Genomic DNA, 18,900 nt, shown 5'->3' on the forward strand with positions numbered 1-18,900 from the left:
TGCGTTTATATTATTTAAATGTTTATTTAATAAGATGTATTGTTTCTTACGGAAAAAAATTTACTTATCATACAACCAGTGTAGCTCTTTATTTAGAATTATGTAATTTAAATTATTATTAATAATTAAATAATTATTATTATAATTTTTAGTTATATGAACTAGTTATATAATAATTATTATATAACTAGTTTATTTAACTAAAAATTATAATAATTTTCTACTAAATATACACAACTGGTCCCAAAATTCTTATTTTCATATCATATTTTCGCGTCTCTCAATGCAACAGATAGTAAAATAAATAAAAGTCTTTACTTTTAAAAGCAAATAATTGCAAGTAATTGTATTTAAAATACGTGGCATTGTTGTTTCACGATGACGAACCATTAATTATTATTCAGATCAATCAATTGTTTGCTAAATAATAAATTTAGCTGCTGCATAAGTAGTGAGGAAATAATTAACATATGTCCTTTATATAAAAACAGGTAAAGTTTAAAAATGAGTTATTAAGTAACTAGTGTCCCGCCAGTCGCACAGGCAATCGCGTAAGTTGGGTTTCGGAATCTCACTTAAATATTATCATTAAAAATTAAGACAAAAAGAGTAAATATAAAAACTTAAAATAAAGATCATTTAAAATATCTGCAAATTTTCTGATATTGAGACTTTGTTAACTAGTAAAAGAAAATTTACTGTCGTTGGGGTTGACATGGACTCTAATAAAAAAGCCACGGTCATTGATATGGAATCTGAAGATGACATCGTTATTTCTGGCATCGCCGGTAGATTTCCTAAATCGGACAATATTAAGCAGCTCCAAGAGAATCTATTTAACAAAGTGGATCTTGGATCAGATGAGGAACGACGATGGAATCATGTTACAATCTTCTTCGTTCTATGAATAAAAAATTATATTAAAAATATTCTATAGAAACGTATTGTAGGAGAACTAATCTCGGTTAGTCATTGCGATGTTTTATTTATTTATTTATTTTTTGTATTACGGGCCTTAAATCACGCTGGGAACCGTCTTTGTCTCCCCACTCCAGTACTTCCGGGACCCCGCGAGGTGGCGAATGAGTTAGTAGTAGTAATAGTTAGTAGTAGTGATAGAGTCAGTGAGTTGATAGTCCTACGCTGTGATAGACACAGTCGACACGCGTAAGAACGCGCATAAACGAGTGAATCTATTGTAATCACACTATATACAATATATACTGTTGCACCCGTACTATTTCGCCGCTGATGCTGTGTGTGTGTTACAGCTGACGGACCGATCGATAATATCGATAATATCGAATACAATACTAAGATCGGAGACACAATATATATTTTAATGTATTGTTACGTTTCCGAAACGCGTCGCACAGTTCGCACAAATAAACCAACACTTTTTATGAAAGAGAACACTTTAATAAATAACACAGAACTCAATAATTAATAACCGGGAATACAATACTAAGATCGGAGCTGTCATAAACGTCCGCCCGAGCAGACAGCTACCAAAGATCTGACATATGACAGTTTGTTTATAACTGTCATAGAGATCCTTTAAACTGCTAATCAATATTCGTTGTCTTGACAACGAATATAAGAAAGATTATTAATAAATGCCATTTGGCTTCAACTCTCTAATGACCGATCGATAATATCGATAATATCGATAATATCGATCGGTCATTAGAGAGTTGAAGCCAAATGGCATTTATTAATAATCTTTCTTATATTCGTTGTCAAGACAACGAATATTGATTAGCAGTTTAAAGGATCTCTATGACAGTTATAAACAAACTGTCATATGTCAGATCTTTGGTAGCTGTCTGCTCGGGCGGACGTTTATGACAGCTCCGATCTTAGTATTGTATTCCCGGTTATTAATTATTGAGTTCTGTGTTATTTATTAAAGTGTTCTCTTTCATAAAAAGTGTTGGTTTATTTGTGCGAACTGTGCGACGCGTTTCGGAAACGTAACAATACATTAAAATATATATTGTGTCTGCTTGTTATTAATTCCTACATAAATTGGGGGCTCGTCCGCGATGTAGCCAGATCTCCTGCAGAAAGCCACAAGAGCCTGAAGACGGTTACGACGACTTACGACAATTACGACGACTTACTACGAATACGACGATTAACGACGCTGTGGATCAAAAAACGAAAAAAAGCTGGTTGTGCCTAAGATAATGAGATACGCCAGGAACGACGAGGTACGCCAAAAACGACGAAAACGCCAGTTGATCTACGTCACAAGAGTGACGTCAAGATTCCGAAAGACCTACAACTGCCATTTTTGCGAAAAGACGTGTGCGCGACTGCAAACACCAGCCATTGTTTAGTGATAACAAGATAGGACGACGATCGCTTACATACGATATAAACTATAATTAGGAAATACTGGAAACGCTTGGACAAATCAAGCCGGTGACTGAGAAAATACGAATATTGTCACGCCTAGCTATATACACGCTTTATCGGCTCGTGTTCAAAAAGGATGGTGACCGCACCAGTCGTAAACAATTGCTTAATTTCCACGGTTTTGACTTTGACGACGCATCGGATAGAATCCCAACAAAACTTGAGTATTCCGCTGCTTTTTCGATAGGTGACATGTGCAATATTCTGGGCTTAGACTACACCGGCATCAAGAAGGAGTTGCGACAGAAAATTATACGGGCGCTAATGGACATCCAATCGCTAGCGTTACGCGAAGACGACGATGATGCTGAAGTCAAGGATGAATTTGACGAATCAGAAGTGCCAGAAGAGCCGCAACAACGACAACAAGAAAGAGTCGAGCGAATTGGTGATGTAGGCAGTCGATGAACGAACGACAATATTTCTTCGCTTAGCGGCAATGATTCCGAGGACAGCGATCAAAACATATTGAGACATAGAAGGCGAAATAGCCCAAAAATTACCTTTAACTTTAAAGATGCAGAGGACACTATTCGCGCATTCGATGGGAGCGACCACTATCCTATCGAAAAGTGGATTTTAGATTTCGAGGAGTTGGCAGCTTTGTTTGAGTGAAATAATATGCAAAAGTTAGTGTTCGCCCGCAAGTCTCTCAAGGGTGTTGCCAAAGTATTTGTGCGTGGAGTGAGTGTCACGCAGTCCTGGGAAAAATTGAAAGATGCCCTCGAAAGAGAATTCCAGTCGCATTTCGAGCAGAATCGTAACCAACTGAGACTTGAAGCTAAGAATCAGATTCTAAAAGTAGAAAACAAAAATCGTAAGATTTACAATTTAAAAAGGCGCGAAGCGACTGAGTACAAAATTAACGATTTAGTTGCGATTAAGACAGTACAGATGGGACCTGGCAAAAAGCTTTGTGCCAAATATCTTGGTCCTTATAAGGTTGTAAAGGTTAAATCAAACAACTCTTATGATGTTAAAATTATATTAAAAATATTTTATAAAAACATAGGTATAAAATTACTAATTCACTTATTATATACGGTTTAATATACAGGTCACCCAGATCTACCTCAACGTATGGGAGTGATTGACAATTGCGAAAAATTCGATGCAGATTATTTCGAAATACCCTTCAAAGAAGTTCATGTCATGGATCCTATGAGTAGGTTGCTCATGGAGCATACGTATGAAGCTATTGTTGATGCAGGAATAAATCCGAAAGATTTATCTGGAACAAATACTGGAATTTTTATCGCAATGTGTTTTTCGGAGTCGGAGAAGACTTGGTTTTATGAAAAAACAAAGGTACGAAAAATTACTCGATCAAGCAAGAATATTGCACAAACTTATACCATAAAAATTTTGATAAATAACATTTTTATATTATATTGTAGAAAATGTACTTGTTGGTAAATCAGCTCGTACAATGCTTATGCAATGAACATTTAAATTCTCTAAACAATATATGTACACACATTAGATAGCTGGCGATGCAGCTTTTGGATGTTTCAAGCCTCTGTACGCAAATCGGATATCTCACTGGTTAAATATAACAGGACCATCTTATATAATTGATTCCGCCTGCAGCTCAAGTCTCTTTGCTTTAGAGTCCGCTTATAGAAGTATCCGGTCAGGGCAGTGTGACGCCGCTATTGTCGGCGGTCTAAATCTCTGCCTGCATCCTTATGTAGCTTTGCAGTTTGCGAGACTCGGTATTATACTTATTGAAATATTAATTTAGAATATAGGAGATAATCGAAAAATATAAAAATTATTATAATCTAAATATGTAATTTGGGACATATGTAAATATATTTCTAAATTAGATTTTATAACATAATTTTACAATTTCAGGAATTTTAGCACCTGACGGATTTTGCAAACCTTTTACCGACGATGCAAACGGATACATGCGTAGCGAGACAATCGCAGTCGCATTTTTACAAACAGCAAAGGTGGCTAAGAGAATTTATGCAACTGTCGTCTACGGAAAAACTAATTGCGACGGATACAAGGAACAAGGCATTTCCTTCCCGTCGAGCAAAATGCAACAAACTTTATTTGAAGAGTTTTACAATGAATGCGGTATTTCACCGACTTGCTTAGGCTACATGAAGGCTCACGGCACCGGCACTTATGTTGGCGATCCAGAAGAAATCAATGCACTCGAGCAGGTTTTCTGCAAAAACAGGCAAACTCCTTTATTAATCGGCTCTATCAAATCAAACTTGGGCCATTCTGAAGGTGCTAGTAGCATGTGTCAAATTGTTAAGGTAATAATAATTATTATATGCATTATAATAATAGCCGTCGACATTTATGATCGTAGATTTGTGAAATTTTTATACTTTACAAACAAAAATTTTGTTTAACATTTCTTTCGCTGCTAAATCATTAATAGTATCAATATAAAAAGATAAAAAACATTTATCAATTAATAAATAATTTAATAAAAAAATAAGAAGCGACAAGTTAGCATATAATTAACTTTTCGTAAGGTGATAATTGCAATGGAAACTGGCTTAATCCCGCCAAATATAAACTTCACACAAACACGGAAAGGTGTTGCTATCAAACATTCTTAAGGCTTTTGAAGATGGAAGTATACGCGTGGTGACCAAGACAACACCGTGGACTTCTGGATTTATGGGTATCAATTCGTTCGGTTTTGGTGGAGCCAACTGCCACATCTTGATGCGAAGTAACACAAAGAAAAAGATCAATAAAGGAGCGCCGAATGATAATCTGCCCAGACTCGTTGTCCTGTCTGGACGTACCGAACAAGCAGTTGAATCATTTCTAAACGAGGTATACAAAAATTTTGCGGTTACACAGTCAATAAAAGCACACTTACACCGCGAAAATTTGTATGTTAGATCGAGAACCGGCCGATAGACGTCGAATATGTACGACTATTGCATGATCTTTACGCTGACGAGATGAAAAATCATCCTTACAGAGGATACGTGATTGTCGAATCTAAAACACCGATCAAAGCGGCAAAAGAAATACAATATTATTCAGGTGAGAGAAGACCGATTTGTTTTGTGTTCTCCGGAATTGTTTCGCAATGGGTTGGCATGGGTACGCATTCTTTTTTGCATATGTTAGAAAAGTGATTGCTTGCAATTAAACTTGAATTTATATGTTAACAGGTCAAGCGCTACTGCAATTCCCAGTATTTTTGAAAACCGTAGAAAAATGCGATACAATTTTAAAAATGCATGGAATGTATATCATTGACATATTAACGAGTAAACGTAAAAATATTTTTAACGATGTATTGAATTCACTTGTGGGCATCATCGTAATGCAGGTGATAAATTGCTTTTACAAATTATAGGCGCGCAATTTCGCGCGTAAATGTTTCTTGATAATTATAGAAAGAAATATTTTATTTTTTTTTAGGTGGGATTAATCGATCTCTTAAGATCCGTAAGTATCGTGCCAGATTATGTCGTCGGTCATTCAATTGGTGAACTCTGCTGCGCATATGCGGCCGGTAATTTCACCCTTGAACAAGTGATTTTATCTTCGTATTACATAGGATTGGGATTGAAGGAAACGAAAAAAATTAACTGCGCGATGGTGAATATCGGTCTCAGTTATGAGAATGTGAAGAACATATGCCCACCGGATATCGAAGTAATCTACAGCAACAGTCAAAATACTTGCTCCATAAGCGGTCTAAAAAAATCAGTAAAGGCGTTTACAAAACAATTAAAGATACTTTAATTTTTCATTTAATAATTTTGTTGAATATACGTGTAAGAAACGTAAACAAATTATACATTTTATATAATTTTACAGAAAAGTAATGTATTTACTGAGGAAGTCAACTGCTGCGATATTCCTCTGCATACTCGTTATCTCCTCTCCGCAAGAGCCACGATTCTGGCTTACCTGAATCAAATAATACCGCAAACAATGACTCCCAATGAGATATGGCAAGGTTTATTTTGCAGCACGAAATTGTCCTGCGCTGAATATTTCACGAATAATCTATCGAGTCCTGTATTTTTCGATAAAACCGCGCAATTAATTCCCAGAAACGCAGTGACTCTTGAAATTGCGCCGGATGCTATTCTTCAGAGTGTTACGAAAGAACTGTTCGACACAACCAGCATTACGTTACTTCAGCGTAATCACGAGAATAACGTCAATGTATTTTTGCAAGGTCTGGGAAAAATGTACAACAATGGTTTGCAACCGCAATTAGCAAATCTATATCCGACCGTGAAATTTCCTGTTAGTCGTTCCACGCCGATGATCTCGCCGTCAATCAAGTATGTCGAACACATTATTCATTTGTTAAATATAATAGAATAAAAAATTATTTTCACGGTAAAAAATTTTTATTTTTTATTTCCAGATGGGACCATTCCGAAGACTGGTACGTAACATGTCATAAATTGCAAACGAGACTCTTTAACGAAGAAAGGATGGTTAAAGTTGTTCTAAATAACGAAGATTACGAATATATGAGCGGTCATGTGATTGACGGAAGACAGTTATTGCCGGCTACTGGATATCTCATGCTCGTTTGGGAAACGATGGGTATGCTGAAAAGTCTATCGTATACCGATATGCCGATCGTATTTGAGAATGTCAAGTTCATTCGGGCAACGCACTTTCCGAAACAAGGACCCGTGTATCTAACAATAATGGTGCAGAGAGGTAGATCTTATTTTAAAAATTTATTTTTTAATAAGCTATTTTACTTGCTGTATTGAGAATGACAATACTCAATTTATGCAATAAAAAAAACATTCAAGATTATTTATTGCAGCAACTGGAAAGTTTGAAGTCATCGAAGGAGATAATGCCGTCGTCACTGGCACTGTGCGTGAACCGACAGATATTGCCGAAGAAAAGTTACCGAGACAATTTTTAAATCAAGAGAACGACAACGAGGAGGAAGTAATGAACACAAAAAATATCTACAAGGAACTCAGATTACGCGGATATCAATACGCCGGCATGTTTCGCGGTTTGAAGAGTTCGTCGACTACGGGAAAACAAGGGCACATAGCTTGGATGTACAATTGGGTAACATTTATGGATAATATGCTGCAAATGAAAATCCTCGGGATAGACACGAGGAGTCTTCACGTTCCCACGGAAATACAAAAGTTGGTGATCGATACGAAACTTTACATACAGCAAATACGGAACGCAGCAGCTAACGATTATCGTAAGTTTGTCGACTTATTTTCTTTCTAACAGCTTTTAATATAAATTTTTTAATGTAACTTTAAATGTTGTGACTAATTCTCAAATAAAGAAATTTGTTTAACGTAAAAGAAGTTTGAGTATAAAAAAATATAATATTTTTAAATATCTTTCTAGAGCTTCCTGTGCGTGTGTACAAAATTTTCGACGCGGTAGTATCCGGCGGTGTGGAAATTCGCGGAATCAAGGCTACTTCCATGTTTTGTCGAAAACCAGCGGGAGGGAGCGGGAGGAGCGGGAGGAGCCCGTTCTCGAAGAGTACAGATTCATAGCTCATCGCGACGGAGCCGAGGTTTCTTTGCAGGAAGCCGTGATTCTGTCGACGCATCTCGCTCTGGAATATTATCAAGTGATAAAAGTAAATATTATCGAATTGATCGAAGATAATGACAATGTAGAAACAGATGAAATAGCATCACCACTGTTTATCGATATCTTGGGTGATCTACCGTTGCTTCAACCAAATGTTACTCTGGTGACCAGAACCGATCGCTTCAATTGTGTTACTCTTCATTCGAAAATCACAGTCTTGCAATCGAAGAAGTTGTCGAATGACGATAATGCGATATTAATCACAGGATACAATTTGTTCACGAAGAACAAGAGCAAGACCTTAAAGGAAATTTTGTCGGCGTTACAAAACAATGGATTCTTATTGACACGAGAGCAGACCTTCACGAAAGACGACATTGCGACTGCCGAAAAGTACAATTTAGCAGTAGTACTTGAGAAACGCACGCAGAAAGAGCACATTATACTGTTAAAGAAAAGAGAACAGTCGACGAGGAAAACTCAAGTTATTCACGTTAACAATTATGAGTTCTCTTGGTTAGAACAGTTTAAATCAATCTTGAACGCGGAGAACGAATCAAGAAACGCCGCAAAAATAATTTTAGTCAGCGAAAAAGATTCGGAATGCGGCTTGTTGGGCCTCGTCAATTGCTTGAGGAGAGAACCAGGTGGCGAATCAATCAGAGGAGTGTTTATTCAAGACGAAACTGCGGAGTTTTCTTTGCACGAATTATTTTACGCGGAGCAACTCCGGATCGATCTTATCATAAATGTCTTGCGTCCGGGTAAAACATGGGGTTCATACCGACATCTTCCGTTAGCGCCGCTGACACCGAAGCTCGTGTACCACGCATTAGCCAATCAATTGGTATAAATGTTTTATAAATTAATAAAAAAAAGTTATTCTTACAATTCTGTCATAACAAAAGGTATTTCGCAATTAGGTGGGCGGTGATTTGAGTTCATTTCGCTGGATCGAGAGCCCGATTACACCGGATTATAAGGAGAATAATCTCGTTCACATAGCTTACTCGACTATCAATTTCAGAGATGTAATGATAGCGTCCGGCAAACTTGTAATAGATGGTTCCATCCTATCGGATGGACAAATGGAACATTGCAATATGGGTATAGAATATGTCGGCGTGGACAATACTGAACAGAAAGTGATGGGACTTTGCGATAGAAGGTACGTTACTGTCACGCAATCATTTAAAAGTATACTGTTTCTAAAAAAACGCACTTTAAAGCAAGTCTTTCTATTGAATAAATTGATATATTGTGTGTATATATTGTGCATGTGTGATAAGAAGATAAAAAATAATTAAAAAATCATTTGTTTAAAAAAATTTGCATCTCAAATGTTGCAGACTATGCAATTATCTAATTCATCAATTGATATTGTTCTTCATGATACTTATTATGTAGTAGCACACTTTCATTATGTTTTATCTATAAGAGCAGTTTTTGCCATTATTGCTAGACTTATTCATTGATTTCTTCTAATTTCAGAATTTTCTATAAATAATTATTATCTTAACATTCAATTTTGATCAATATTTATTGGAGTTAACTTAACTTTTTTTCCTCAAAATTTTTTAGGTTTAAGAGGAATACCTCGCCGATACTCAGACTATCCTGATAATTTTCTTGCTTGAAATATTATCTCATCTATTGGATCCTTAATCTCTATTATTAAACTAATTTTATTAATTTTTATTATCTGAGAAGCATTATTATCTAAACGTAAAATTATTTCTATATTTTTTTTTAATTCATCACTAGAATGATTAAATTATTACCCTCCAAAAAATCATAGATATGATGAAATCTCTTCAATTTTTTAATATGGCAGATAAGTGCAATGAATTTAAACTTCATATATAAAAAATATTTTTTTTTGTTAAAAATCAATACATGAACTCTATCTCTTCAAAATTCAAATTCTCCAATTTATGATATAATAATTTTTTTCCATGACTTTACTATAATAAGACTTTGCAATGCAACTTGCAATATTTTGTAAAGCCAAAGTACAAACGCAAAATTATTTTACTGGAATACATAAATTTTTTATAAACAGTATTACTGTATTTACTATATTTACTGTAAAATCTACAAGTTATCCTTATCCTAGATAATCCTGTTTTTCTCTTTAGATATAAAAAAATTTTAATTCTTTAATTCACAGATCCATATCAAATATGTGCACATCCTCCAAATTATGCTGGAACATTCCCGACGAGTGGAGCATGGAGGACGCTGCCACGGTTCCGTGCGCTTACAGCACGTGCTGTTACGCATTATACATCAAGGCGAATATGAAAAAGAGCGACACGGTACTTATCCACTCCGGTACCGGTGCCGTGGGCCAAGCTGCGATTCATCTTGCGCATCACAAAGGTTGCGAAATATTCACCACCGTTGGCACTCCGGAAAAGCGAAAGTTTATCAGAGACATGTTCCCGTTCATCCCAGAGAATCACATTGGAAATTCGCGACAACAGTTTTGAGCAAATGATATTTACTCAGACCAACGACCGTGGCGTGGACATTGTACTGAACTCGCTCGCCGAAGAGAAACTCCGGACGTCCATCCGATGCCTCGCGAAAGGCGGGCGTTTTTTGGAAATTGGCAAATTTGATTTTATGGCTGACAGTTCTTTAAATTTATCCTTCCTTTCCAAAAACATTCAGTTTTTTAGCGTCATGCTCGAAGCATTAGCAAGAGCTCCACAAAAACTAAAAGAACGTTTGAATATGGTAGTGGCCATAAGTCTTGCGAATAAAGCTATTCAACCGATTGCCAGGAAGATTTTCGAAAAGGATGAAGTGGAAGCTGCATTCAGATACATGGCAGCTGGAAAGCATATAGGAAAGGTAGGTCAATTTAGCTGGAATTAATTGTGGCTTAATACGTGAGATCAATTAAGAATAAAACATAATACATAAAATAAAAACTGAGTTAACTGAGTTAACGTACTTTTAGATAATCATAAAAATACACGAAGAAAATGAATCTATGAGCGCATCCATTCTTGCAATTCCACGTTATTACTGTCTATCGAACAAATCGTACATCATCTTAGGCGGCTTGGGTGGCTTCGGCTTAGAATTAGCCGACTGGCTGGTTGCTCGTGGCGCTCAGAATCTGGTGTTCATCTCGCGCGCCGGAGTAAAAAACGGATATCAGTAAATGAAGATCAATCTGTGGAAATCTTACAGAGTGAAAAGTGTTAATTATATCGAACGTCGATGTGTCGGACGTCGAAGATTGCGAATAGATGCTGAAGTCGGCGGAAAAACTGGCATCGGTGGACGCTATATTCAACCTGGCTGTGGTATTGAATCATAAAATTTGCCGGAATCAAACTGTAGAGACGTTCCAAGAGCCCTTCAAAGCGAAAGCTTGGGCTACGAAAAACTTGGATTATTTGACCAGAAAAATATGTTCTCAGCTTCGTCACTTTGTTGTGTTCTCTTCGGTATCTTGCGGCAGAAGAAATGCTGGACAGACCAATTACGGCATGGCAAATTCCATCATGGAGAGAATTTGCGAGAGAAAAGTGCAAGAGGGTCTGCACGGATTAGCGGTTCAATGGGGTGCGGTCGGCGATGTGGCTGATATGCAAGAAAACGACAAAGAAATGGTTATCTTGCAAGCTTATCACCTTGCAGCAAAAGATAACTTCCTGCATCGCAAAACTCGAGGACTTTTTGTTACAAAAACAGCTTATAGTGGCGAGCATTGTAGCCGAGAAGCGGTTGAACACTTTTGGCGCGCCCTTTATTGCTAATATTAACCTTACGGATATTGAAGAAAGGGCTCTTGAAAACTTAGTTTCGAAACCGCTTTTCTTCTATAGATATGTGGATGACATAGTTTTGGCGGCTCATAATAGTGTTATCAATAAAATAATAGAAGTTTTTAATTCGTTTCATGATAGAATTAAATTCACGTGTGAACGAACCAAGAATGGACATTTGAGTTTTTTGGATGTCGAATTAATTGTTGAAGGGGACAATATTATTATTAAATGGTTTCACAAACAATTTTAGTTATTTATTTTGTTAGGTATATAAATAAAAAAAATTTTATTAACTTGACCTCAATTACGGAAAAAATTTCTAACATATATAATTATTATATTTAGATTTGTAAAGGTAGCACTGAAGATGGCTGAATGATTAGCCGAAACGTTTGCTACTTACGAAATACATTGGTTACAATAAAAGATTTCAAGAACTACAATCTTCTTTGGCTTGAGATCCTCCTGCTATTCCATCGATTAAAATAATATACACTGCCAGTCAAAAATTTTTGGACAAAAGATATAATTGAATTTTTAGCTTGATACTTTGTAATTTTCTTCAACCCACGTAACCACATTTAAAATAAAAAATAAATATTTTCAAGAATGTATTGACATATTGACAAGAATGTATTGACATATTGACATATTGAGGACGTATATCCTCATTGAAAGATTTACGGAAATAAAATTTTAAAAAATAGTTACGAAAAAAATACTTATTGTCCAAAAACTCTTAATTAGCAGTGTACATTTTTATTTATTAAATTGTTGTCTCACTTATATTCTATGGATTTGTTAATATGCACAGAACTATTCAAAATTATTTTGATGTACTGTGGATCTCCTAAAAAAGCAAATACTCTTGGACCTAAATATGCACTTGCTATCGGTCCATATTCATCTCATATTTTAATCCTTCAGTAACAACAGTGTTAGGAGACATTCCTAAGGGCATTAATGCATGACCAACAAAGGCACGGATGGTGAGTCTAGAAAAAAAGAGATAAAATTTAATTAAATATGTGTGGTAGGGTTTACCACAGGCGGGCCAGTACGGGATGTGTGAGGATTGAAAGATTCTCAATGTTCTCTTTTGTGTGAATTAATGTTTATTGCAAGAGAGATGAGACCTGAGAAGTCCCGATCCTGAGCTCGGTCGTCTGCGTGTTCTTCGCCTCTTCGTAGAGTGTACTTTCAAGCAATAGCTTATCGCTCTCTAATTCTCAGCATTTTTATACATGATCGTTATTGCATCTCTACCTCCGAAACAAGAGCCTATCAGATCTCGATATTCTTTCGAATTCGACTTGTTATGGCCCGACGGCAGGGATCACCGTTTTACATTATGATACAGGCCGTTTGATTACATTATATCTCCGCGTGACAACCTTTTTCAAGACAAACATAACAAATACAATATTGCTGCGGATCGTCGAGACTGTAGCGATTTTAATGAATATATTATATAACTGCCTACATATGATTGTATAAATTTATTTTAATAAAGATTGTATCATGATAAAGTATAGTATACATTATACATCAATAAAGCCTTCTGATTTAAAATTTTGACTTTAAACTCAGTTTTGGATTGACAAATTTTGTAGCCAATTAACGAACTATTGAAGGTTACGAGCTATTCATTAATAATAGTCATCAAAATATGTAGATACAGAATATATAGGTGTGTTCGACATGAAAATGCCTAATCGAAAGTATAATGACATCGCATGTAAAAAATAATGTTCAAGTTAAAATCTTTAACGGGATGAGACTTAAATGAGACTTACTCGATCTCATTAACATTGCATTGTGTTGTTTGGCCCCGATTTTTGTGGACATTTTGAAGAATGGTATATTTTAAATAATGTAGTATTTTTATTTACATATAATTTACATATAATCATATGAATAGATGAAAGATATGTGGAGACAGAAAAGAAATGAAGATGTGCGTCACCCAGGTAGCACATGTTCGTTTCATATACGTCTCCTAAATGTATCTAATGTTTTCTAACCATCAAGCATCAATAAGAGACAACTTTTTGAAACCACTCGACTAAAACGTTTTTGAAACCATAATTTAAGAAACGTTTTTTCACGTTTTTAAAAAACAGAAAAATTTTATTTGTGTTTTAATTTTTTTTATTTATTTTTCTTTAGTATAATGTTGTTTAAATGTTCTTTAAGAATTTAATGTAATAAAAGTTTGTTCTCAACTACGAATAACCTTAATATCCGAATTGCGTTTTCGCGTATTCAAATAATAACAACCCTTTCGTAGTAATAATAATGTTCATTACAGATCAACACAAATTAATCGTTTGTTCACCAACAGTTTTGAACTCACGCAAACTTTATAATTATTGATCTCGATTTACGAGATGCGACAACGCCTAGGGACCTAAATGGTCCTGAGTCGCTGGGCAACGCCTTGGGACTATACTAAATGTCCTGAAACTTCACAGAAATTGAGTCGCTTGTAAAGAGATCCGAACGCTTTGGAGATTTAGAGAATACTGAACTACAATCACTGCGCGACACCGAACTTATATCCTACTCGATCAATGGTATCAAAGCGCGTGCCGAAAGACTTTGTAACAAACCGACTAAGGGTACCGAAAAGAAAACTCTCTAACAAGCCTTACGCATATGTTTTTTATAAATTATCGTCGTGCATGACATATATTAACGCATACCATACTCCCCCCGTTGAGAGAGAATAGCGATCAATAATATTCATTGTATTTTATTAACGTATCGTGTTGTTGTTTTACGTATACATAAATCGCATGTTATCCTTACAGTGGAATTTTTACGCATATAATCGCATGTTAGATGATTACTCTTGCATCGGCAATGGACAGAGCAGTTTTATTGCTCTCTTTATTTCGCCTTTTGTAGTTTTGATAGTAGCGACCTGAGCAATTTTATCTTCATCGTGATGTAAGACTGTAATCCTGCCTAGCGCCCATTGCGTACACGGCAAATCCTTGTTTTTTATAAGCACGATTGTTCCGAGCTCTGACTTGGTTCCATTGCTAACCCATTTATTTCGTTTTTGGATCTCGTTCAAATACTCCAAATGCCAACGAGACCAAAAGTCTTGGCGCACCTTTGTAATATGCTGCCAGGTGGAGTCGGTTGGCTGCAACAGATATTAAATTGTCCTCCGGTAGAGTCGTCAAAGGTTTGCCGATTAAATAGTAAGCCGGAGTCAATGCTAATACGTTGTTCGGATCTGACGATATGGCTGTAATTGGTCTAGAATTGAGAATACCCTCGACTTCGACAATAAATGTATTGTCGAAGAATTGAATATATATATATATATATATATATATATATATATATATATATATATATATTGAATTCTTCGAATGTAAAAAGAGAGTCTCCAACTATACGTTTAAAATGATGCTTGAAAAGCTTCACAGAAGACTCCCATAATCCTTCAAAGTGAGGAGCCATTGGCGGTATAAAATGCCATATACGATGATTGCTCGAGAATCTATTTATTATATCTTTGTGCTGATCAGAATTGAGTAGTGCATATATTTCTTTCAACTGGTTGCGTCTACAAAATTAGTCCCGTTGTCCGAATAAACGTGTTCTGGCATGCCGCGTCTCGATATGAATCTCCGGAATGCAGCTAGAAAATCTTCAGTGGATAAGTCGCTCACAATTCAAGATGAATCGCTTTAATAGACATACATACAAATACGCATACATATGTTTTAATTTTTGTTTGATTACGGTACTTTCTCTCTTTTATGAAAAATGGGCCGCAGAAATCAATGCCTGTATTCGCGAAAGGCGTGGCTTCGCACACTCTAGCCGGCGGAAAATCTCCCATTCTATATTTTTGCCTTGGCGTCAAATCGAAAGCAGCACACACACGCACGTACGACCTTTTTTACTTGATTCCGACCAGCAGGCAGCCAAAATTTTTGCCTTAAGAGATGCAGAGTTGTCTGGATGCCGGTGTGATAATGAGTCTCATGGGTTTCACGAATGATGCGATCTGTCAATGAATGTCGATTTGGTAATAAGATTGAGTGTTTTTGTGAGAATGCCAAACGCGATTTTCGGAGCCTTTCTCCCACACGAAGCAAACCATCTCTATCTATAAAGGGGTTTAGACCGGCGAGCCTACTCTTTTTTGATAAAATTTGATCACCCTTGAGTTGTTTAATTTCTTCCAAAAATGTTATGCCTTGAAGAGCTTTCAATATTCGTACTTCGGCATAGTTGCTTTTCTCTGCGCATAAGGCGCCTGTATATTTATTATTAGACCGCCAACAAAGACAATAGGTTATAATCCGAAGCAATTTCGAGTATGATGGATATTTTTCCAAAAATTCGAGACTATGTGAGGTCGCAATCAAACAAATGTTCCTTTTTAATTCAGTTTCAATACTTTTATTGCTTGTGTAATTTGTATGGGCCACCTAATTTCATCGTCTTTTAACCACGACGGCCCTTCGTTCCAAGTACGATTCTGCAAAAAAGCACGAGGTGTTTGCCCCCTTGATATCGCGTCTGCTGGATTATTTTCCGAACTTACATGCGGCCAAGAACACGAACCTGTGATTTCTTGAATCTCTGTGACTCCATTAGCTACGTACGTATTGAGTAAATGCGGTGACGTCTTCAACCAATGTAACACGATGGTTGAGTCACACCAAAAAACTGTTTTGTTAGGATTCAAACCTAATGATTTGTACGTTTCGCGATATAGTCGTGTCAAGAGTAACGCTCCGCAAAGTTCTAGCCTTGGTATCGTAACAGTCTTTATCGGTGCTACTCGCGAATTGGCGCATACTAGTCTGACTATATTTCCTTGTTTACTTTTAGAACGCACGTATAAACAGGCGCCATAACCGATGTTACTAGCATCACAAAATCTGTGAAATTGTATATCACCGTAATCTTCTGAAAATAATTTACGTTCAAAGTGAATTTGACTAATCGATTGTAATTGCTGAACGAATTGTAACCAATCGATATATATATACATATATATATCTTGTGGAACGGATTCGTCCCATTGTAGTTTATACCGCCATACATTTTGCATTATCCTTTTAGCATAGAGCACTACCGGTCCCATTAATCCAAGCGGATTAAAAATTCTCGCGATTTCAGACAATATATGTTGTTTGATTACCCTTTTCGTTATATTAATAGGATGCGCGGTATAACATATTCTATCGTTGCGCACATTCCATGTAATTCCTAATGTTTTGAGCGAACGATCTGCATTTAGTGAAAAATCCGCGTGTAACACTCCTGTAGATAAATCACACACGACTTGATTATCGTTAGAGGTCCACTGTCTTATATTAAAGCCGCCTCTAGCTAATAGCGCGATAATTTCGTCTCTGATAATTCGAGCCTCCGCAATAGTTTTTGCACCGGTCAACAAATTATCGACATTGCGACGTGAACTAGCCTCGGAATCACGCCAGATCCGAGGGAGCACGCCCAATGGAAATCGGTAACCGCGGTACTCCACGATCTTCGGGAGTTGGGTAACTTACGCGGCGTCGGCAGTAAATGCACGACTCGGTAACTCGCAGTATCGGCAATAAATGCTCGATTCGGTAACTCGCGGTATCGGCAATAGATGCTCGACTCGGTAACTCGCGAAATCGGTATCCGGAAATGGGCGCCAGGTGCGTATAATCGCACCACGGTAACGATAACTTCAATAATTCTTTTAATATGTCCGGCCACTCCCCGCTCAGTATATGGCAGAAGGGCGTAGTTCTTTGATTTCTATTGGAGATTCTGGAGAGGAGATGTCGTCAGAAAAACACCACTTTTAACAATAAAAGTTATTAACACTTATTATTAAAAAATCGTGAATTAACATAGCTCAACAAGCTTTAGAACCTCTTTAAGAAAGACGGTTTCGCACGCAAATCAAAACATATTCGCCAAACAGGCGTCACAAAAACAATACTCAAAGCGATAACAATACTTTCAAGAACAATACTTTCAAAAACGATATTCCAAACGGTATCCAAGAACGACACTCGAGAAACGGTACTCGAAGACAACAGTCGAAACGGTACTCAAAACGATATTTGAAACGATACGCAAAAAACGACAATCGGCAACGATACGCCAAACGATACTTAGAATCGACAATCAAAGCGGTACTCGAAAAGATACTCAGGGAACGATACGCAAAACGGTAGGTAAAAACGTTACTTACGACGATATTCAAACACAAAAATCGGAACGCAAAACGACAATCAGAAGCGGCAATCGGAATGATAAGCCAAAACAATACTCAGAGAAACGTTACAGTAACCGATACGGCAATAGATTTGCCAGATACGTTCCAGTCTCCTCCCAAAACTGCGACCCCCGAGATTCCGCCAAGAAACAACGCTCCAGGACAGGCCCCAAAACGGTAACACCGTAAGACACGGAGACAGAGGGAGTCTTGCCAGACGTCCAGTTTCTTTAAAGGCCGAATCCGGAATCTCGCCCAGAGACGACGTTCCAAGGCCAAATCCGTACTAACGGTAATATATGGATTTCGGTAGCCGACAAAAAGGTAATCTCGACAGTAATTTCGATAGAGGCACTCAAGTTTCCGCGACGAGTTGATCGTTACGCCCCAAGGCCGAATTCAAACTCTCGCTGCAAAACGGCACTGCGCTCCACGCAAATTCCGCGACTCGAATTCTCTATTAACTTTATCAAACGGTATTTTCTCAAGACCATGGTAACATACGGTAACAGGTAACTGATAACTCCGGTAAGACGAAGACAGTAACAATATAATCCGGCAAACGATAACTGATAACTCCGGTAAGACGGAGACGGTAACAATATAAGTCTTTCTCGGATTACGAGCGTTTGGACTGTCGACGGCTCAGCGCCTCGAAGAGGGCTACGGTAACACGGTAACCGGGGCCAGCTAACCTCCGACTCAGAAATTCACGGGAAGCGATATCGGCACTTCTTATTTCGATACTCAAGAATAATTGGTATTTTAGCGGTAACTGTCGGTAACGAATGTGTCGGAGGCGTCCGCTTTGGCCGGTATTACAAAATTATATCTACCCTGGGTGATGGCCTTACAAAGACGGTACGGCTACGCTCGTCGGGACCCTCCTCT

The 18,900-nt window shown here is 37.1% G+C and overlaps 1 pseudogene; it reads left to right on the forward strand.

Annotated features, from left to right (window-relative positions):
* The first annotated feature begins 662 nt into the window (after positions 1 to 662).
* LOC105667841 (fatty acid synthase-like) lies at positions 663 to 12,646 on the forward strand (annotated as a pseudogene).
* Positions 12,647 to 18,900: the final 6,254 nt, after the last annotated feature.

Source organism: Linepithema humile, chromosome 6 (assembly GCF_040581485.1).
Source record: "Linepithema humile isolate Giens D197 chromosome 6, Lhum_UNIL_v1.0, whole genome shotgun sequence".
Lineage (NCBI taxonomy): Eukaryota > Metazoa > Arthropoda > Insecta > Hymenoptera > Formicidae > Linepithema > Linepithema humile.